Source organism: Strix aluco, unplaced genomic scaffold (assembly GCF_031877795.1).
Source record: "Strix aluco isolate bStrAlu1 unplaced genomic scaffold, bStrAlu1.hap1 HAP1_SCAFFOLD_60, whole genome shotgun sequence".
Lineage (NCBI taxonomy): Eukaryota > Metazoa > Chordata > Aves > Strigiformes > Strigidae > Strix > Strix aluco.
This window is the reverse complement of record NW_027436642.1, coordinates 1,739,540-1,761,509: the sequence shown is the minus strand read 5'-3', so window position 1 is coordinate 1,761,509 and position 21,970 is coordinate 1,739,540.

The window sequence follows — 21,970 nt, the reverse complement described above, 5'->3', positions numbered from 1 at the left end:
CTAGGACTGAATCCTGAGGAACGCCGATGGTGGCTTGTCTCCAACCAGATGTAGCCTCAGTCACTACAAGGCTTTGAGCTCTGCCCTTCAACCAGTTCTTCACCCAGTGCACCATCAACCTGCTCATCCCACAGTCGGACAACTTGTCCAGAAGGATGCTATGAGGGACACTATCAAAAACCTTTACTAGAATCCAGAAGAACTACATCCACTGCCATCCCTTCACCACTAGGTGGGTGAAATGTCAAAACTTAGAAACTTTCTCAAGTCTCAAAAACATCTAAGAAGGAAATACAAAAAAAATTCTGAGATAAGAATCCACATTAGTATATTTGTGATAAGCTTTCTTCCCAGTCCTCCTGAGTTCAGTGTAACACAGTGAAGCCGGTAATATAGAAGGGGTTTTTTAACATGATGGCTAAGGATTTCAAAGTAAAACATATTTTTAACACATACAGTTAAATTAGAGAACATTTGCCAAATGACTTGTATGTGATCCTTTAAAGCGACTCGAGTTGCTGGATGATGCTGGCATCACCCCTGTGAAATCAGAGTTTCTGCTGTCACAAGCGTGATTTAACATTACCATGTCACCAATCCCTTCTTCAAAAACACTGATAATATTGTGCATGCTGACATCATTCACTGAACAAAACCCATTAATTCTCCTTACTAGAAATTAGGTTTGACCCTGTAAAACATTTCAATAAATAAAGTTATTAAAACGTAGATTTAACTAGGATGGTCTGATGCAGTTTTAAATGGTGACGCATAAATACATTCTTTCGAGTGAAGGAAGGCCTGGAACAACTGCAAAATTCATTTTGAAAAACTCATGGCTAAATGCTTCTGCAAGAATTTGAGAAAATGAGAATGCATCACATCTAGAAAACCACATTCTAGCCCCAAAAGAACGCTTAATGCGTCTAAACTAAGAGTTTAGTAATTCACAGTTTTCAGCATAATTAAAAAGGTCAAATACGTCTTTCTCTAAGTACCAAGTCAGAGAGAGAGAGAGACGGGGCTTTGCGAACAAGGCAGCCTGGCTCCCCGCAGGAGCGTCTGACCTTGTGTCTGCCGAGACGACCTCGTGTGACAGCGGGGAGGGAGTCAGACCTGTGTCACTGCAGGTGGCTTCTGGTTGCGTGGCTTGATCAGCGTCAATCCTAGCGGGGGGGGGGGGGGGGCGGGGGGGGGCGGGCGGCGCGTGGTGTGATCACCGTCAATCGTATGGGCATCCTCTCTATTCCAAAGACTGACAACTCATTGACACCAACACGCCTCCCGTCAACCAACTCAAGCCCCTGCTGGTAATCACGGCTCACCTCTCAGGAGGGGCAGAAGAAACCTTTCCCACCAGGAAAGCTGCTACTGCGCCAGTGCTCAAAATGCTCTTGCCAGAAATCATTCCCACATACACAATGCCTGGACCCAGAGGAGCCGGCCAGGATTCTCATTCCGCAGCAGCAATACTAAGCAACATTTGTCAAAGTTGAAGAATACAGCGACAGCTACATCCTCCACATCATCTGCAGTTCTCAGGACAGATGGAAAGAAGGAATAAATGACAAGTGCTAAAAAGATTAAAATAAAAGGTCTTAAAACATGGAGTAAGGTAGATCTGAAGTTTTATCTGAATTGGAGTTTGAATCTGAAATTTTAGGGATAGCGCTTTGGGATATTCCAAGTACCCCTAGCCAACCTCTGGGCTTCTCACCAGCAGAAAGAACGTTTGGCAGGCACTGAGCTCCACCTGGGACCTTCGTCCCTGCTAGGACCAGCCTCCTCGATGGAGATGAACGGTTGAGCCAAGACGTCCTGTTATTAGGAAGCATTTGTTTGCCAAGAGGGAGGTCAAACACTGGAACAAAATTCCTGGAGAGGTGGTTGATGCCCCAAGCTTGTCAGTGTTTAAGAGGCATCTGGACAACGCCCTTAACAACAGGTTTTAACTTTTGGTCAGCCCTGAATTGATCAAGCAGTTGGACTGGATGGTCGCTGTACGTCCCTTCCACATGAAACAGTCTATTCTAGTCTGTTCTAAACGATATGACCTGTCTTTTTGGATGTGGCAGTCAGTGCAGTGATCGATTGATACTGAGCACTGTCTGGGAATGCAGTTAGTACTGCCAGAGTTAAATTCTTTCAGGATGTGCTATTTCAGCACCTCCTGGCCTTGCAGGGCCCTTGCAAAGAGGAAAGCATGCTCTTAAGATGCACTGCCTTGGAAACTGGTTCGTTTCCAAGTGTGACTCAAAGTGCAGGTTTTAGCTGATAAAGTAGATGTGGTTTGAAGTCCTGGCTCCTGACAGGCTGTCTTCTTCCTAACAGCCCTCTGCAGAGGGGGCACTCCTGGCAAGGGAACTCATCTCTAGCCTCACTCTGCCTGCTGCTCCATCAGAGCCATGTCTGGACAGGGGCGAGGGCCTGTCTCTTCACACCTGGCTGGCATCAAAATGTTGTGATTCTTTAACTGAGTCAACATAGCCTGGCAGCTTTCCGCCCTCATTTCACTAGTTTTGCAGACTGATTCATTACCAGGCATGTGCTAGAGGATTGGTTTATATCGTTGCTTTTATTAATTTAAAAGAAAACCAAAAAAAGCAGCTCCTTTGCATCTGAATAACCTCATCAGTAACTTCATCCCCCCACCATTCCAGGCGGTTTCAGCTGTGCCCAGTGCATGGCCACCAAGGGCAGGGACAGCCCCTGGGCCTCCTGGGCACAGCGACTGCCTCGGGGCCAGCACCCCAAAGGCTTCCTCTGAAGGGTGCTGGGCGGAGGGGGCGGGCGGGGCTGTGCGTGGGGGGCCCTGTCAGTCACCCCCACGTCACAATGCCGCCCCCACGTCACAATGTCACCCCCGGCAACGCAGCAGTCGCAGTGCCCCGGGGCAGTATAAAAGGGGGCACCTGCCAGTGTCCAGCTGTGCCAGAGCTGCCCCAGGGGCAGCCCAAAGACATCTGAGAGGAAGCCCTTGAGGAGAGGGTGGGATTACTGGGAGGGGGCTGAGGGAGGAAGGCTGGAACCTGCTCGAGGATGCTGGAGGTTCTCTGCTGCAAGGCCAGCTCCTGGCAGGGCCACCTTCAAATCTCATCTGACGGATGGAAATCCTGCTTCAAGCCTTCCGGGAACAGATGCAAACCCCTCAGGAGATGAGAAGAGCCACCAAGCGCTGGATGTGCCCTAGGCTATCAGGCCGTTTCTGCTGGAGAGCCGTGGCCAGCCGAAGGGAATGAATGCCGCCTTGAGGAGCACTGCAGAGCTCGCCGTCGCAGCCGTAAGAAATGGGATGCAGGGATGTTGTCAGGGGTCCCAGTGCTTTGGAGCACCCGCTAGACAGGCACAGGAAAGATTCTTGCCCCCAAGGTCAATCTGACCAGGGGCATTTGGCCACTCTCGGAAGCCCCTGAGATGGCTCCAAGGTGAGGGAGAACAGGGCTTGGGCATCTCCTGGGAGGCGTGACCAGCCTGTGGGATGAGGAGGCAGGTCTTGCTCACCTGCTCAGGGAATAGCCGATCGCCAGCACTCTGGGGTCAGGAAGGAATTTTCCCCCAGGGCACATTGGCACTGGTCCCCGGGGGTTTTTTGCCTTCCTCTGCAGCACTGAGCAGGACCACTTGCCAGGGCTCCTCCGGTCCCTTTTGGCTGGCTTACTGCCTGCTGCTCGTGCACCACGAAGATGGCCTCTCATGACCTTCAGCTGCGGGGAGGAAGGCTTTTTTCCCCCCACGGTGCGCTAGCAGGTGTCCCCTGGGGTTTTTTGCCTTCCTCTGCAGCGCTGAGCACGGCCCCTGGCCAGGGGTCCTTTGGGCCATGCTGGCCAGTTGCCTGCTGCTCTTGCTCCATGAAGGTGGCCCTCGTGCCCCGCATCCGGGGGGAGGAAGCTTTCTAGACTCCCAGGGTGGGCCCCAAGGGTGGCCCCCGGGGGTTGCTGCTTGTCCTCTGTAGCACTGAGCACAGCCCCTTGTCAGGGCTCCTCTGAGTCCTTTTGGCTCCGTCCTTGCCTGCGGCTCTGGCACCACCAAGCCAGAAACACCCCTCGTGCCCTGGCTCTCCTTCCCATGCCTGGCCCAGAAGCACAGCAGAGCAGGTTTTGGAGGGCCGAAAGTACGACTGGCGTTGGCAAGTGTAATACTTTGGAAAATACCACGTACCTCCTTCTTGCTCCTCCTCTTTTCAAAGTGTGTCATTGGTCCTGGTCCTCATTCTGCAGATTCTCGCTCTTGAGGAAACAGGGAATACCTGGCCTGCTTTCTTGCTGCCACTTTATCATCCTAAGTCAAATGTGGCATTGATGATAGCCCTTTCTTACAGTCTGAAACAAAGTATTTAGAAACACGAGAGCAAAACTAAGGATAAAAATAGTAAAAAAAGCCCAATTAAAAGAATAAAAAGAGCAAAATTAATAATAAAAATAGCCATTCAAATAGTTATAAAATAGTTATAGGAATAGCTATAAAAACAAATATAAAAAGCTATAAAATCGAATTATCAAAATGAAACAAAGAATTTAGAAACACGAGAGCAAAACTACGGATAAAAATAAAAAGACCAATTAAAAGAATAAAAGTAAAGAGCAAAATTAATAAAAAAATAGCCATTCAAATAGTTATAAAATAGTTATAGGAATAGCTATAAAAACAAATATAAAAAGCTATAAAATCGAAATATCAAAATAGAATTCTAGAAATTATATAAATCAAAGGTAGCATTGATGATAGTCCTTTCTTACAGACTGAAACAATTTAGAAACACGAGACCAAAACTAAGGATAAAAATAATATAAAAAAAGCCCAATTAAAGAATAAAAAGTAAAGAGCAAAAATAATAATAAAAATAGCCATTCAAATAGTTATAAAATAGTTATAGGAATAGCTATAAAAACAAATATAAAAATCTATAAAATCGAATTATCAAAATAGAATTCTAGAAATTATTTACGTCAAACGTGGCATTGATGATCATCCTTTCTTACAGTCTGAAACAAAGGATTTAGAAACACGAGAGCAAAACTAAGGATAAAAATAGTAAAAAAAGCCCAATTAAAAGAATAAAAGTAAAGAGGAAAATTAATAAAAATAGCCATTCAAATAGTTATAAAATAGTTACAGGAATATCTATAAAAACAAATCTAAAAAGCTATAAAATCGAAATATCAAAATAGAATTCTAAAAATTATATAAATCAAACGTGGCATTGATGATAGTCCTTTCTTACAGTCTGAAACAAAGGATTTAGAAACACAAGAGCAAAACTAAGGATAAAAATAATTTAAAAAGCCCAATTAAAAGAATAACAAGTAAAGAGCAAAAATGATAATAAAAATAGCCATTCAAATAGTTATAAAAATAGTTATAGGAATACCTATAAAAACAAATATAAAAAGCTATAAAATCGAAATATCAAAATAGAATTCTAGAAATTATTTAAGTCAAATGTGGCATTGATGATCGTCCTTTCTTAGAGTCCGAAACAAAGGATTTACAAACACGAGAGCAAAACTAAGGATAAAAATAATTTTAAAAGCCCAATTAAAAGAATAAAAGTAAAGAGCAAAATTAATAATACAAACAGCCAAATAGTTATAAAATAGTTATAGGAAAAGCTATAAAAACAAATGTAAAAAGCTATAAAATCGAATTACCTTAATAGAATTCTAAAAAATTATATAAATCAAACAAGGCATTGATGATCATCCTTTCTTAGAATCTGAAACAAAGAATTTAGAAACACGAGAGCAAAATTAAGGATAAAAATAATTTTAAAAGCCCAATTAAAAGAATAAAAGTAAAGAGCAAAATTAATAATAAAAATAGCCATTCAAATAGTTATAAAATAATTATAGGAATAGCTATAAAAACAAATCTAAAAAGCTATAAAATCGAATTATCAAAATAGAATTCTAGAAATTATATAAATCAAAGGTGGCATTGATGATAGTCCTTTCTTACAGTCTGAAACAAAGAATTTAGAAACATGAGAGCAAAACTAAGGATAAAAATAATAAAAATAGCCCAATTAAAAGAATATAAAGTAAAGAGTAAAAATAATATTAAAAATAACCATTCAAATAGTTATAAAAATAGTTATAGGAATAGCTATAGAAACAAATATAAAAAGATATAAAATCGAATTATCAAAATAGAATTCTAGAAATTATTTAAGTCAAACGTGGCATTGATGATCGTCCTTTCTTACAGTCTGAAACAAAGAATTTAGAAACACGAGAGCAAAACAGGATAAAAATAATTAAAAAAGCCCAATTAAAAAAAAAATAAAGAGCAAAATTAATAATAAAAATAGCCATTCAAATAGTTATAAAATCGTTATAGGAATACCTATAAAAACAAATATAAACAGTTATGAAATCGAATTATAAAAATAGAATTCTAAAAATTATATAAATCAAACGTGGCATTGATGATAGTCCTTTCTTACAGTCTGAAACAAAGGATTTAGAAACACAAGAGCAAAACTAAGGATAAAAATAATTTAAAAAGCCCAATTAAAAGAATAACAAGTAAAGAGCAAAAATGATAATAAAAATAGCCATTCAAATAGTTATAAAAATAGTTATAGGAATACCTATAAAAACAAATATAAAAAGCTATAAAATCGAAATATCAAAATAGAATTCTAGAAATTATTTAAGTCAAATGTGGCATTGATGATCGTCCTTTCTTAGAGTCCGAAACAAAGGATTTACAAACACGAGAGCAAAACTAAGGATAAAAATAATTTTAAAAGCCCAATCAAAAGAATAAAAAGTAAAGAGCAAAAAAATATAATAATAAAAAATAAAATTATAAAAATATAAATATTATTAAAATGTAATTATAAAAATATAAAAATAATTATAAACTAGGTGCAGGAATGTTTAGGTGGTTTTTGGATGCCAGGATGGAAATTCATGTGAAAATAGTTCATTCCCAAAAAAAGGGAGAAAGGTCACATTCTTAAAACTTTTCAGTTTGCTCTCAAGAGCACCTTCTCTGTGCATCAGTCAGTTATCTGCTTTCCTTTTTCCGGCAAAGATTAATATTTTCTTAACCATAATATCCACGCATCTGTCCCTCCACACGACGCAGGGCATTTGTGACTTTCTGTGGCTCTCACTTGCCTTTGCCAGGCTTCAAGTGATGTTTTTTTCAAGCTAAACCGAGGACTGCATCAGCCTGCTCCTGGCTACACATCTGCACCATGTTAATGCTTGTGAGCATCTGCTCTGAAACAATAAAATCCTGTTAGCCCTTGTAACCTTTGTGATGCGTGTCCTTGAATGTGGTTTTGGAGCTCAAAAAGCCCTGACATTTCAGGCAAGCGACAGTCTCCTTGCTGTTCGTCTCACTGGGAGGGAAGTGGAAGTGGGGAAGGGAAATGGGAAATGGGGAAGGGAATGTATAGTTCAGCTGGAAGAAACCTACTAGGATTGTCCAGTCCCACTGCGTGACCACTTCAGTGCTGACCAAAAGTTAAAGCCTGTTGTTAAGGGCATTGTCCAGAGCCCTCTTAAACACTGACAGGCTTGGGGCATCAACCACCTCTGCAGGAATTTTGTTCCAGTGTTTGACCTCCCTCTTGGCAAACAAATGCTTCCTAATGTCCGCCCTAAACCTCCCCTGGCGCAGCTTTGAACCTTTCCCACACACCCTCGCCCTGGATACCAGGGAGAAGAGATCAGCACCTCCCCCTCCCCTTCCCCCTCCTCAGGAAGCTCTAGAGAACAATGAGGTCACACCTCAGCCTCCTTCTCACCAAGCCAAACAAACCCAAAGTCCCCCACTGCTCCTCACAGGATAGTCCTTCCAGCCCTTTCACCAGCTTGCTTGCCCTTCTCGGGACACATTCCAGGACCTTCACAGCCTTCTCAAATGGTGGGGCCCAGAACTACCACAGCACTCAAGGTGAGGCCGCAACAACGCTGAACACAGCAGGATAATCCCCTCTTTTGCCCGGCTGCTTATACTGTGGCTGATGCACCCCAGGGTGCGGTTTCCGCTCTTGGCTGCCAGGGCGCACGCTGCTGGCTCACACTGAGCCTGCTGTCAGCCAGTGCCCCTGGATCCATTTCTGCAGGGATGCTCTCCAGCCACTCCTCTCCCTATTATAATTGTGCCTGCCGTAGCGCCCTCCCAAGTGCAGAAGCCGGTATTTTCATTTCTTAAATTTCATCCCATTAACGATTGCCCAGTGCTCCAATCTATCTAGATCCCTCTGCAATGCCTCCTGTCCTTCAAGAGAGTCATCAGCACCTCACAGTTTGGTATCACTTGCACAAAAGCGATTCTGCAAAGCAATGGGAACACTTCTCCTTCGCAGGCACAGAGAAGATGCTAGCAGGGAATTCTCTGCCTGCCTTTCCCCAGTGCTCTGCAAGCTCTCCAGGACAACATAGAATCTGGGGCTCTGTGCTTTCTTTCCTTCTGAACAAGTGTTAGTGTTTTCTGCACAAAAGCGATTCTGCGAAGCAATGTGAACAGGCACAGAGAAGGTGCTAGCAGGGAATTCTCTGCCTGCCTTTCCCCAGTGCTCTGCAAGCTCTCCAGGACAACATAAAATCTGGGGCTCTGTGCTTTCTTTCGTTCTGAACAAGTGTTAGTGTTTTCTGCACAAAAGCGATTCTGCGAAGCAATGTGAACAGGCACAGAGAAGGTGCTAGCAGGGAATTCTCTGCCTGCCTTTCCCCAGTGCTCTGCAAGCTCTCCAGGACAACATAAAATCTGGGGCTCTGTGCTTTCTTTCGTTCTGAACAAGTGTTAGTGTTTTCTGCACAAAAGCGATTCTGCGAAGCAATGTGAACACATCTGCTTCCCAGGCACAGAGAAGGTGCTAGCAAGGAATTCTCTGCCTGCCTTTCCCCAGTGCTCTGCAAGCTCTCCAGGACAACATAAAATCTGGGGCTCATGCTTTCTTTCGTTCTGAACAAGTGTTACTGTTTTCTGCACAAAAGCGATTCTGCGAAGCAATGTGAACAGGCACAGAGAAGGTGCTAGCAGTGAATTCTCTGCCTGCCTTTCCCCAGTGCTCTGCAAGCTCTCCAGGACAACATAAAATCTGGGGCTCTGTGCTTCCTTTCGTTCTGAACAAGTGTTACTGTTTTCTGCACAAAAGCGATTCTTGCGAAGCAATGTGAACACTTCTGCTTCCCAGGCACAGAGAAGGTGCTAGCAGGGAATTCTCTGCCTGCCTTTCCCCAGTGCTCTGCAAGCTCTCCTGGACAACATAAAATCTGGGGCTCTGTGCTTTCTTTCGTTCTGAACAAGTGTTACTGTTTTCTGCACAAAAGCGATTCTGCGAAGCAATGTGAACACTTCTGCTTCCCAGGCACAGAGAAGGTGCTAGCAAGGAATTCTCTGCCTGCCTTTCCCCAGTGCTCTGCAAGCGCTCCAGGACAACAGCAAATCTGGGGCTCTGTGCTTTCTTTCGTTCTGAACAAGTGTTACTGTTTTCTGCACAAAAGCGATTCTGCGAAGCAATGTGCACACTTCTGCTTCCCAGGCACAGAGAAGGTGCTAGCAGGGAATTCTCTGCCTGCCTTTCCCCAGTGCTCTGCAAGCTCTCCAGGACAACATAGAATCTGGGGCTCTGTGCTTTCTTTCGTTCTGAACAAGTGTTACTGTTTTCTGCACAAAAGCGATTCTGCGAAGCAATGTGAACAGGCACAGAGAAGGTGCTAGCAGGGAATTCTCTGCCTGCCTTTCCCCAGTGCTCTGCAAGCTCCCCAGGACAACATAAAATCTGGGGCTCATGCTTTCTTTCGTTCTGAACAAGTGTTACTGTTTTCTGCACAAAAGCGATTCTGCGAAGCAATGTGAACAGGCACAGAGAAGGTGCTAGCAGGGAATTCTCTGCCTGCCTTTCCCCAGTACTCTGCAAGCTCTCCAGGACAACATAAAATCTGGGGCTCTGTGCTTTCTTTCCTTCTGAACAAGTGTTACTGTTTTCTGCACAAAAGCGATTCTGCGAAGCAATGTGAACAGGCACAGAGAAGGTGCTAGCAGGGAATTCTCTGCCTGCCTTTCCCCAGTACTCTGCAAGCTCTCCAGGACAACATAAAATCTGGGGCTCTGTGCTTTCTTTCGTTCTGAACAAGTGTTACTGTTTTCTGCACAAAAGCGATTCTGCCAAGCAATGTGAACACTTCTGCTTCCCAGGCACAGAGAAGGTGCTAGCAGGGAATTCTCTGCCTGCCTTTCCCCAGTGCTCTGCAAGCTCTCCAGGACAACAGCAAATCTGGGGCTCTGTGCTTTCTTTCTTTCTGAACAAGTGTTACTGTTTTCTGCACAAAAGCGATTCTGCCAAGCAATGTGAACACTTCTGCTTCCCAGGCACAGAGAAGGTGCTAGCAGGGAATTCTCTGCCTGCCTTTCCCCAGTGCTCTGCAAGCTCTCCAGGACAACAGCAAATCTGGGGCTCTGTGCTTTCTTTCGTTCTGAACAAGTGTTACTGTTTTCTGCACAAAAGCGATTCTGCCAAGCAATGTGAACACATCTGCTTCCCAGGCACAGAGAAGGTGCTAGCAAGGAATTCTCTGCCTGCCTTTCCCCAGTGCTCTGCAAGCTCTCCATGACAACAGCAAATCTGGGGCTCTGTGCTTTCTTTCGTTCTGAACAAGTGTTACTCTTTTCTGCACAAAAGCGATTCTGCGAAGCAATGTGAACAGGCACAGAGAAGGTGCTAGCAGGGAATTCTCTGCCTGCCTTTCCCCAGTGCTCTGCAAGCTCTCCAGGACAACATAAAATCTGGGGCTCTGTGCTTTCTTTCCTTCTGAACAAGTGTTACTGTTTTCTGCACAAAAGCGATTCTGCGAAGCAATGTGAACACTTCTGCTTCCCAGGCGCAGAGAAGGTGCTAGCAAGGAATTCTCTGCCTGCCTTTCCCCAGTGCTCTGCAAGCTCTCCAGGACAACATAGAATCTGGGGCTCTGTGCTTTCTTTCGTTCTGAACAAGTGTTACTGTTTTCTGCACAAAAGCGATTCTGCGAAGCAATGTGAACAGGCACAGAGAAGGTGCTAGCAGGGAATTCTCTGCCTGCCTTTCCCCGGTGCTCTGCAAGCTCTCCAGGACAACATAAAATCTGGGGCTCATGCTTTCTTTCTTTCTGAACAAGTGTTACTGTTTTCTGCACAAAAGCGATTCTGCGAAGCAATGTGAACAGGCACAGAGAAGGTGCTAGCAGGGAATTCTCTGCCTGCCTTTCCCCAGTGCTCTGCAAGCTCTCCAGGACAACATAAAATCTGGGGCTCTGTGCTTTCTTTCCTTCTGAACAAGTGTTACTGTTTTCTGCACAAAAGCGATTCTGCGAAGCAATGTGAACACTTCTGCTTCCCAGGCACAGAGAAGGTGCTAGCAAGGAATTCTCTGCCTGCCTTTCCCCAGTGCTCTGCAAGCTCTCCAGGACAACATAGATTCTGGGGCTCTGTGCTTTCTTTCCTTCTGAACAAGTGTTAGTGTTTTCTGCACAAAAGCGATTCTGCGAAGCAATGTGAACACTTCTGCTTCCCAGGCACAGAGAAGGTGCTAGCAAGGAATTCTCTGCCTGCCTTTCCCCAGTGCTCTGCAAGCTCTCCAGGACAACATAAAATCTGGGGCTCTGTGCTTTCTTTCGTTCTGAACAAGTGTTAGTGTTTTCTGCACAAAAGCAATTCTGCGAAGCAATGTGAACACTTCTGCTTCCCAGGCACAGAGAAGGTGCTAGCAGGGAATTCTCTGCCTGCCCTTCCCCAGTGCTCTGCAAGCTCTCCAGGACAACATAGAATCCGGGGCTCTGTGCTTTCTTTCGTTCTGAACAAGTGTTACTGTTTTCTGCACAAAAGCGATTCTGCGAAGCAATGTGAACAGGCACAGAGAAGGTGCTAGCAGGGAATTCTCTGCCTGCCTTTCCCCGGTGCTCTGCAAGCTCTCCAGGACAACATAAAATCTGGGGCTCATGCTTTCTTTCTTTCTGAACAAGTGTTACTGTTTTCTGCACAAAAGCGATTCTGCGAAGCAATGTGAACAGGCACAGAGAAGGTGCTAGCAGGGAATTCTCTGCCTGCCTTTCCCCAGTGCTCTGCAAGCTCTCCAGGACAACATAGAATCTGGGGCTCTGTGCTTTCTTTCCTTCTGAACAAGTGTTAGTGTTTTCTGCACAAAAGCGATTCTGCGAAGCAATGTGAACAGGCACAGAGAAGGTGCTAGCAGGGAATTCTCTGCCTGCCTTTCCCCAGTGCTCTGCAAGCTCTCCAGGACAACATAAAATCTGGGGCTCTGTGCTTTCTTTCTTTCTGAACAAGTGTTACTGTTTTCTGCACAAAAGCAATTCTGCGAAGCAATGTGAACACTTCTGCTTCCCAGGCACAGAGAAGGTGCTAGCAGGGAATTCTCTGCCTGCCCTTCCCCAGTGCTCTGCAAGCTCTCCAGGACAACATAGAATCCGGGGCTCTGTGCTTTCTTTCGTTCTGAACAAGTGTTACTGTTTTCTGCACAAAAGCGATTCTGCGAAGCAATGTGAACAGGCACAGAGAAGGTGCTAGCAGGGAATTCTCTGCCTGCCTTTCCCCGGTGCTCTGCAAGCTCTCCAGGACAACATAAAATCTGGGGCTCATGCTTTCTTTCTTTCTGAACAAGTGTTACTGTTTTCTGCACAAAAGCGATTCTGCCAAGCAATGTGAACACTTCTGCTTCCCAGGCACAGAGAAGGTGCTAGCAGGGAATTCTCTGCCTGCCTTTCCCCAGTGCTCTGCAAGCTCTCCAGGACAACAGCAAATCTGGGGCTCTGTGCTTTCTTTCTTTCTGAACAAGTGTTACTGTTTTCTGCACAAAAGCGATTCTGCCAAGCAATGTGAACACTTCTGCTTCCCAGGCACAGAGAAGGTGCTAGCAGGGAATTCTCTGCCTGCCTTTCCCCAGTGCTCTGCAAGCTCTCCAGGACAACAGCAAATCTGGGGCTCTGTGCTTTCTTTCGTTCTGAACAAGTGTTACTGTTTTCTGCACAAAAGCGATTCTGCCAAGCAATGTGAACACATCTGCTTCCCAGGCACAGAGAAGGTGCTAGCAAGGAATTCTCTGCCTGCCTTTCCCCAGTGCTCTGCAAGCTCTCCATGACAACAGCAAATCTGGGGCTCTGTGCTTTCTTTCGTTCTGAACAAGTGTTACTCTTTTCTGCACAAAAGCGATTCTGCGAAGCAATGTGAACAGGCACAGAGAAGGTGCTAGCAGGGAATTCTCTGCCTGCCTTTCCCCAGTGCTCTGCAAGCTCTCCAGGACAACATAAAATCTGGGGCTCTGTGCTTTCTTTCCTTCTGAACAAGTGTTACTGTTTTCTGCACAAAAGCGATTCTGCGAAGCAATGTGAACACTTCTGCTTCCCAGGCACAGAGAAGGTGCTAGCAAGGAATTCTCTGCCTGCCTTTCCCCAGTGCTCTGCAAGCTCTCCAGGACAACATAGAATCTGGGGCTCTGTGCTTTCTTTCGTTCTGAACAAGTGTTACTGTTTTCTGCACAAAAGCGATTCTGCGAAGCAATGTGAACAGGCACAGAGAAGGTGCTAGCAGGGAATTCTCTGCCTGCCTTTCCCCGGTGCTCTGCAAGCTCTCCAGGACAACATAAAATCTGGGGCTCATGCTTTCTTTCTTTCTGAACAAGTGTTACTGTTTTCTGCACAAAAGCGATTCTGCGAAGCAATGTGAACAGGCACAGAGAAGGTGCTAGCAGGGAATTCTCTGCCTGCCTTTCCCCAGTGCTCTGCAAGCTCTCCAGGACAACATAAAATCTGGGGCTCTGTGCTTTCTTTCCTTCTGAACAAGTGTTACTGTTTTCTGCACAAAAGCGATTCTGCGAAGCAATGTGAACACTTCTGCTTCCCAGGCACAGAGAAGGTGCTAGCAAGGAATTCTCTGCCTGCCTTTCCCCAGTGCTCTGCAAGCTCTCCAGGACAACATAGATTCTGGGGCTCTGTGCTTTCTTTCCTTCTGAACAAGTGTTAGTGTTTTCTGCACAAAAGCGATTCTGCGAAGCAATGTGAACACTTCTGCTTCCCAGGCACAGAGAAGGTGCTAGCAAGGAATTCTCTGCCTGCCTTTCCCCAGTGCTCTGCAAGCTCTCCAGGACAACATAAAATCTGGGGCTCTGTGCTTTCTTTCGTTCTGAACAAGTGTTAGTGTTTTCTGCACAAAAGCAATTCTGCGAAGCAATGTGAACACTTCTGCTTCCCAGGCACAGAGAAGGTGCTAGCAGGGAATTCTCTGCCTGCCCTTCCCCAGTGCTCTGCAAGCTCTCCAGGACAACATAGAATCCGGGGCTCTGTGCTTTCTTTCGTTCTGAACAAGTGTTACTGTTTTCTGCACAAAAGCGATTCTGCGAAGCAATGTGAACAGGCACAGAGAAGGTGCTAGCAGGGAATTCTCTGCCTGCCTTTCCCCGGTGCTCTGCAAGCTCTCCAGGACAACATAAAATCTGGGGCTCATGCTTTCTTTCTTTCTGAACAAGTGTTACTGTTTTCTGCACAAAAGCGATTCTGCGAAGCAATGTGAACAGGCACAGAGAAGGTGCTAGCAGGGAATTCTCTGCCTGCCTTTCCCCAGTGCTCTGCAAGCTCTCCAGGACAACATAGAATCTGGGGCTCTGTGCTTTCTTTCCTTCTGAACAAGTGTTAGTGTTTTCTGCACAAAAGCGATTCTGCGAAGCAATGTGAACAGGCACAGAGAAGGTGCTAGCAGGGAATTCTCTGCCTGCCTTTCCCCAGTGCTCTGCAAGCTCTCCAGGACAACATAAAATCTGGGGCTCTGTGCTTTCTTTCGTTCTGAACAAGTGTTAGTGTTTTCTGCACAAAAGCGATTCTGCGAAGCAATGTGAACACTTCTGCTTCCCAGGCACAGAGAAGGTGCTAGCAGGGAATTCTCTGCCTGCCTTTCCCCAGTGCTCTGCAAGCTCTCCAGGACAACATAGAATCTGGGGCTCTGTGCTTTCTTTCGTTCTGAACAAGTGTTACTGTTTTCTGCACAAAAGCAATTCTGCGAAGCAATGTGAACAGGCACAGAGAAGGTGCTAGCAGGGAATTCTCTGCCTGCCTTTCCCCAGTACTCTGCAAGCTCTCCAGGACAACATAAAATCTGGGGCTCTGTGCTTTCTTTCCTTCTGAACAAGTGTTACTGTTTTCTGCACAAAAGCGATTCTGCGAAGCAATGTGAACACTTCTGCTTCCCAGGCACAGAGAAGGTGCTAGCAGGGAATTCTCTGCCTGCCTTTCCCCAGTGCTCTGCAAGCTCTCCAGGACAACATAAAATCTGGGGCTCTGTGCTTTCTTTCGTTCTGAACAAGTGTTACTGTTTTCTGCACAAAAGCGATTCTGCGAAGCAATGTGAACAGGCACAGAGAAGGTGCTAGCAGGGAATTCTCTGCCTGCCTTTCCCCAGTGCTCTGCAAGCTCTCCAGGACAACATAAAATCTGGGGCTCATGCTTTCTTTCGTTCTGAACAAGTGTTACTGTTTTCTGCACAAAAGCGATTCTGCGAAGCAATGTGAACAGGCACAGAGAAGGTGCTAGCAAGGAATTCTCTGCCTGCCTTTCCCCAGTGCTCTGCAAGCTCTCCAGGACAACATAGAATCTGGGGCTCTGTGCTTTCTTTCCTTCTGAACAAGTGTTACTGTTTTCTGCACAAAAGCGATTCTGCGAAGCAATGTGAACACTTCTGCTTCCCAGGCACAGAGAAGGTGCTAGCAGGGAATTCTCTGCCTGCCTTTCCCCAGTGCTCTGCAAGCTCTCCAGGACAACATCAAATCTGAGGCTCTGTGCTTTCTTTCGTTCTGAACAAGTGTTACTGTTTTCTGCACAAAAGCGATTCTGCGAAGCAATGTGAACACTTCTGCTTCCCAGGCACAGAGAAGGTGCTAGCAGGGAATTCTCTGCCTGCCTTTCCCCAGTGCTCTGCAAGCTCTCCAGGACAACATAAAATCTGGGGCTCTGTGCTTTCTTTCGTAATGAGCAAGTGTTACTGTTTTCTGCACAAAAGCGATTCTGCGAAGCAATGTGAACACTTCTGTTTCCCAGGCACAGAGAAGGTGCTAGCAGGGAATTCTCTGCCTGCCTTTCCCCAGTGCTCTGCAAGCTCTCCAAGACAACAGCAAATCTGGGGCTCTGTGCTTTCTTTCCTTCTGAACAAGTGTTAGTGTTTTCTGCACAAAAGCGATTCTGCGAAGCAATGTGAACACTTCTGCTTCCCAGGCACAGAGAAGGTGCTAGCAGGGAATTCTCTGCCTGCCTTTCCCCAGTGCTCTGCAAGCTCTCCAGGACAACATAGAATCTGGGGCTCTGTGCTTTCTTTCGTTCTGAACAAGTGTTACTGTTTTCTGCACAAAAGCGATTCTGCGAAGCAATGTGAACAGGCACAGAGAAGGTGCTAGCAGGGAATTCTCTGCCTGCCTTTCCCCAGTGCTCTGCAAGCTCTCCAGGACAACATAAAATCTGGGGCTCTGTGCTTTCTTTCGTTCTGAACAAGTGTTAGTGTTTTCTGCACAAAAGCGATTCTGCCAAGCAATGTGAACACTTCTGCTTCCCAGGCACAGAGAAGGTGCTAGCAAGGAATTCTCTGCCTGCCTTTCCCCAGTGCTCTGCAAGCTCTCCAGGACAACATAGAATCTGGGGCTCTGTGCTTTCTTTCGTTCTGAACAAGTGTTACTGTTTTCTGCAGAAAAGCGATTCTGCGAAGCAATGTGAACAGGCACAGAGAAGGTGCTAGCAGGGAATTCTCTGCCTGCCTTTCCCCAGTGCTCTGCAAGCTCTCCAGGACAACATAAAATCTGGGGCTCTGTGCTTTCTTTCCTTCTGAACAAGTGTTACTGTTTTCTGCACAAAAGCGATTCTGCGAAGCAATGTGAACACTTCTGCTTCCCAGGCACAGAGAAGGTGCTAGCAAGGAATTCTCTGCCTGCCTTTCCCCAGTGCTCTGCAAGCTCTCCAGGACAACATAAAATCTGGGGCTCTGTGCTTTCTTTCGTTCTGAACAAGTGTTACTGTTTTCTGCACAAAAGCGATTCTGCGAAGCAATGTGAACACTTCTGCTTCCCAGGCACAGAGAAGGTGCTAGCAGGGAATTCTCTGCCTGCCTTTCCCCAGTGCTCTGCAAGCTCTCCAGGACAACAGCAAATCTGGGGCTCATGCTTTCTTTCGTTCTGAACAAGTGTTACTGTTTTCTGCACAAAAGCAATTCTGCGAAGCAATGTGAACAGGCACAGAGAAGGTGCTAGCAGGGAATTCTCTGCCTGCCTTTCCCCAGTGCTCTGCAAGCTCTCCAGGACAACATAAAATCTGGGGCTCTGTGCTTTCTTTCGTTCTGAACAAGTGTTACTGTTTTCTGCACAAAAGCGATTCTGCGAAGCAATGTGAACAGGCACAGAGAAGGTGCTAGCAGGGAATTCTCTGCCTGCCTTTCCCCAGTGCTCTGCAAGCTCTCCAGGACAACATAGAATCTGGGGCTCTGTGCTTTCTTTCGTTCTGAACAAGTGTTAGTGTTTTCTGCACAAAAGCGATGCTGCCAAGCAATGTGAACACTTCTGCTTCCCAGGCACAGAGAAGGTGCTAGCAAGGAATTCTCTGCCTGCCTTTCCCCAGTGCTCTGCAAGCTCTCCAGGACAACATAGAATCTGGGGCTCTGTGCTTTCTTTCGTTCTGAACAAGTGTTACTGTTTTCTGCACAAAGCGATTCTTGCGAAGCAATGTGAACAGGCACAGAGAAGGTGCTAGCAGGGAATTCTCTGCCTGCCTTTCCCCGGTGCTCTGCAAGCTCTCCAGGACAACATAAAATCTGGGGCTCATGCTTTCTTTCTTTCTGAACAAGTGTTACTGTTTTCTGCACAAAAGCGAATCTGCGAAGCAATGTGAACAGGCACAGAGAAGGTGCTAGCAGGGAATTCTCTGCCTGCCTTTCCCCAGTGCTCTGCAAGCTCTCCAGGACAACATAAAATCTGGGGCTCTGTGCTTTCTTTCCTTCTGAACAAGTGTTACTGTTTTCTGCACAAAAGCGATTCTGCGAAGCAATGTGAACACTTCTGCTTCCCAGGCACAGAGAAGGTGCTAGCAAGGAATTCTCTGCCTGCCTTTCCCCAGTACTCTGCAAGCTCTCCAGGACAACATAGATTCTGGGGCTCTGTGCTTTCTTTCCTTCCAGACAAGTGTTAGTGTTTTCTGCACAAAAGCGATGCTGCCAAGCAATGTGAACACTTCTGCTTCCCAGGCACAGAGAAGGTGCTAGCAGGGAATTCTCTGCCTGCCTTTCCCCAGTGCTCTGCAAGCTCTCCAGGACAACATAAAATCTGGGGCTCTGTGCTTTCTTTCCTTCTGAACAAGTGTTACTGTTTTCTGCACAAAAGCGATTCTGCGAAGCAATGTGAACACTTCTGCTTCCCAGGCACAGAGAAGGTGCTAGCAGGGAATTCTCTGCCTGCCCTTCCCCAGTGCTCTGCAAGCTCTCCAGGACAACATAGAATCCGGGGCTCTGTGCTTTCTTTCGTTCTGAACAAGTGTTACTGTTTTCTGCACAAAAGCGATTCTGCGAAGCAATGTGAACAGGCACAGAGAAGGTGCTAGCAGGGAATTCTCTGCCTGCCTTTCCCCGGTGCTCTGCAAGCTCTCCAGGACAACATAAAATCTGGGGCTCATGCTTTCTTTCTTTCTGAACAAGTGTTACTGTTTTCTGCACAAAAGCGATTCTGCGAAGCAATGTGAACAGGCACAGAGAAGGTGCTAGCAGGGAATTCTCTGCCTGCCTTTCCCCAGTGCTCTGCAAGCTCTCCAGGACAACATAGAATCTGGGGCTCTGTGCTTTCTTTCCTTCTGAACAAGTGTTAGTGTTTTCTGCACAAAAGCGATTCTGCGAAGCAATGTGAACAGGCACAGAGAAGGTGCTAGCAGGGAATTCTCTGCCTGCCTTTCCCCAGTGCTCTGCAAGCTCTCCAGGACAACATAAAATCTGGGGCTCTGTGCTTTCTTTCGTTCTGAACAAGTGTTAGTGTTTTCTGCACAAAAGCGATTCTGCGAAGCAATGTGAACACTTCTGCTTCCCAGGCACAGAGAAGGTGCTAGCAGGGAATTCTCTGCCTGCCTTTCCCCAGTGCTCTGCAAGCTCTCCAGGACAACATAGAATCTGGGGCTCTGTGCTTTCTTTCGTTCTGAACAAGTGTTACTGTTTTCTGCACAAAAGCAATTCTGCGAAGCAATGTGAACAGGCACAGAGAAGGTGCTAGCAGGGAATTCTCTGCCTGCCTTTCCCCAGTACTCTGCAAGCTCTCCAGGACAACATAAAATCTGGGGCTCTGTGCTTTCTTTCCTTCTGAACAAGTGTTACTGTTTTCTGCACAAAAGCGATTCTGCGAAGCAATGTGAACACTTCTGCTTCCCAGGCACAGAGAAGGTGCTAGCAGGGAATTCTCTGCCTGCCTTTCCCCAGTGCTCTGCAAGCTCTCCAGGACAACATAAAATCTGGGGCTCTGTGCTTTCTTTCGTTCTGAACAAGTGTTACTGTTTTCTGCACAAAAGCGATTCTGCGAAGCAATGTGAACAGGCACAGAGAAGGTGCTAGCAGGGAATTCTCTGCCTGCCTTTCCCCAGTGCTCTGCAAGCTCTCCAGGACAACATAAAATCTGGGGCTCATGCTTTCTTTCGTTCTGAACAAGTGTTACTGTTTTCTGCACAAAAGCGATTCTGCGAAGCAATGTGAACAGGCACAGAGAAGGTGCTAGCAAGGAATTCTCTGCCTGCCTTTCCCCAGTGCTCTGCAAGCTCTCCAGGACAACATAGAATCTGGGGCTCTGTGCTTTCTTTCCTTCTGAACAAGTGTTACTGTTTTCTGCACAAAAGCGATTCTGCGAAGCAATGTGAACACTTCTGCTTCCCAGGCACAGAGAAGGTGCTAGCAGGGAATTCTCTGCCTGCCTTTCCCCAGTGCTCTGCAAGCTCTCCAGGACAACATCAAATCTGAGGCTCTGTGCTTTCTTTCGTTCTGAACAAGTGTTACTGTTTTCTGCACAAAAGCGATTCTGCGAAGCAATGTGAACACTTCTGCTTCCCAGGCACAGAGAAGGTGCTAGCAGGGAATTCTCTGCCTGCCTTTCCCCAGTGCTCTGCAAGCTCTCCAGGACAACATAAAATCTGGGGCTCTGTGCTTTCTTTCGTAATGAGCAAGTGTTACTGTTTTCTGCACAAAAGCGATTCTGCGAAGCAATGTGAACACTTCTGTTTCCCAGGCACAGAGAAGGTGCTAGCAGGGAATTCTCTGCCTGCCTTTCCCCAGTGCTCTGCAAGCTCTCCAAGACAACAGCAAATCTGGGGCTCTGTGCTTTCTTTCCTTCTGAACAAGTGTTAGTGTTTTCTGCACAAAAGCGATTCTGCGAAGCAATGTGAACACTTCTGCTTCCCAGGCACAGAGAAGGTGCTAGCAGGGAATTCTCTGCCTGCCTTTCCCCAGTGCTCTGCAAGCTCTCCAGGACAACATAGAATCTGGGGCTCTGTGCTTTCTTTCGTTCTGAACAAGTGTTACTGTTTTCTGCACAAAAGCGATTCTGCGAAGCAATGTGAACAGGCACAGAGAAGGTGCTAGCAGGGAATTCTCTGCCTGCCTTTCCCCAGTGCTCTGCAAGCTCTCCAGGACAACATAAAATCTGGGGCTCTGTGCTTTCTTTCGTTCTGAACAAGTGTTAGTGTTTTCTGCACAAAAGCGATTCTGCCAAGCAATGTGAACACTTCTGCTTCCCAGGCACAGAGAAGGTGCTAGCAAGGAATTCTCTGCCTGCCTTTCCCCAGTGCTCTGCAAGCTCTCCAGGACAACATAGAATCTGGGGCTCTGTGCTTTCTTTCGTTCTGAACAAGTGTTACTGTTTTCTGCAGAAAAGCGATTCTGCGAAGCAATGTGAACAGGCACAGAGAAGGTGCTAGCAGGGAATTCTCTGCCTGCCTTTCCCCAGTGCTCTGCAAGCTCTCCAGGACAACATAAAATCTGGGGCTCTGTGCTTTCTTTCCTTCTGAACAAGTGTTACTGTTTTCTGCACAAAAGCGATTCTGCGAAGCAATGTGAACACTTCTGCTTCCCAGGCACAGAGAAGGTGCTAGCAAGGAATTCTCTGCCTGCCTTTCCCCAGTGCTCTGCAAGCTCTCCAGGACAACATAAAATCTGGGGCTCTGTGCTTTCTTTCGTTCTGAACAAGTGTTACTGTTTTCTGCACAAAAGCGATTCTGCGAAGCAATGTGAACACTTCTGCTTCCCAGGCACAGAGAAGGTGCTAGCAGGGAATTCTCTGCCTGCCTTTCCCCAGTGCTCTGCAAGCTCTCCAGGACAACAGCAAATCTGGGGCTCATGCTTTCTTTCGTTCTGAACAAGTGTTACTGTTTTCTGCACAAAAGCAATTCTGCGAAGCAATGTGAACAGGCACAGAGAAGGTGCTAGCAGGGAATTCTCTGCCTGCCTTTCCCCAGTGCTCTGCAAGCTCTCCAGGACAACATAAAATCTGGGGCTCTGTGCTTTCTTTCGTTCTGAACAAGTGTTACTGTTTTCTGCACAAAAGCGATTCTGCGAAGCAATGTGAACAGGCACAGAGAAGGTGCTAGCAGGGAATTCTCTGCCTGCCTTTCCCCAGTGCTCTGCAAGCTCTCCAGGACAACATAGAATCTGGGGCTCTGTGCTTTCTTTCGTTCTGAACAAGTGTTAGTGTTTTCTGCACAAAAGCGATGCTGCCAAGCAATGTGAACACTTCTGCTTCCCAGGCACAGAGAAGGTGCTAGCAAGGAATTCTCTGCCTGCCTTTCCCCAGTGCTCTGCAAGCTCTCCAGGACAACATAGAATCTGGGGCTCTGTGCTTTCTTTCGTTCTGAACAAGTGTTACTGTTTTCTGCACAAAGCGATTCTTGCGAAGCAATGTGAACAGGCACAGAGAAGGTGCTAGCAGGGAATTCTCTGCCTGCCTTTCCCCGGTGCTCTGCAAGCTCTCCAGGACAAC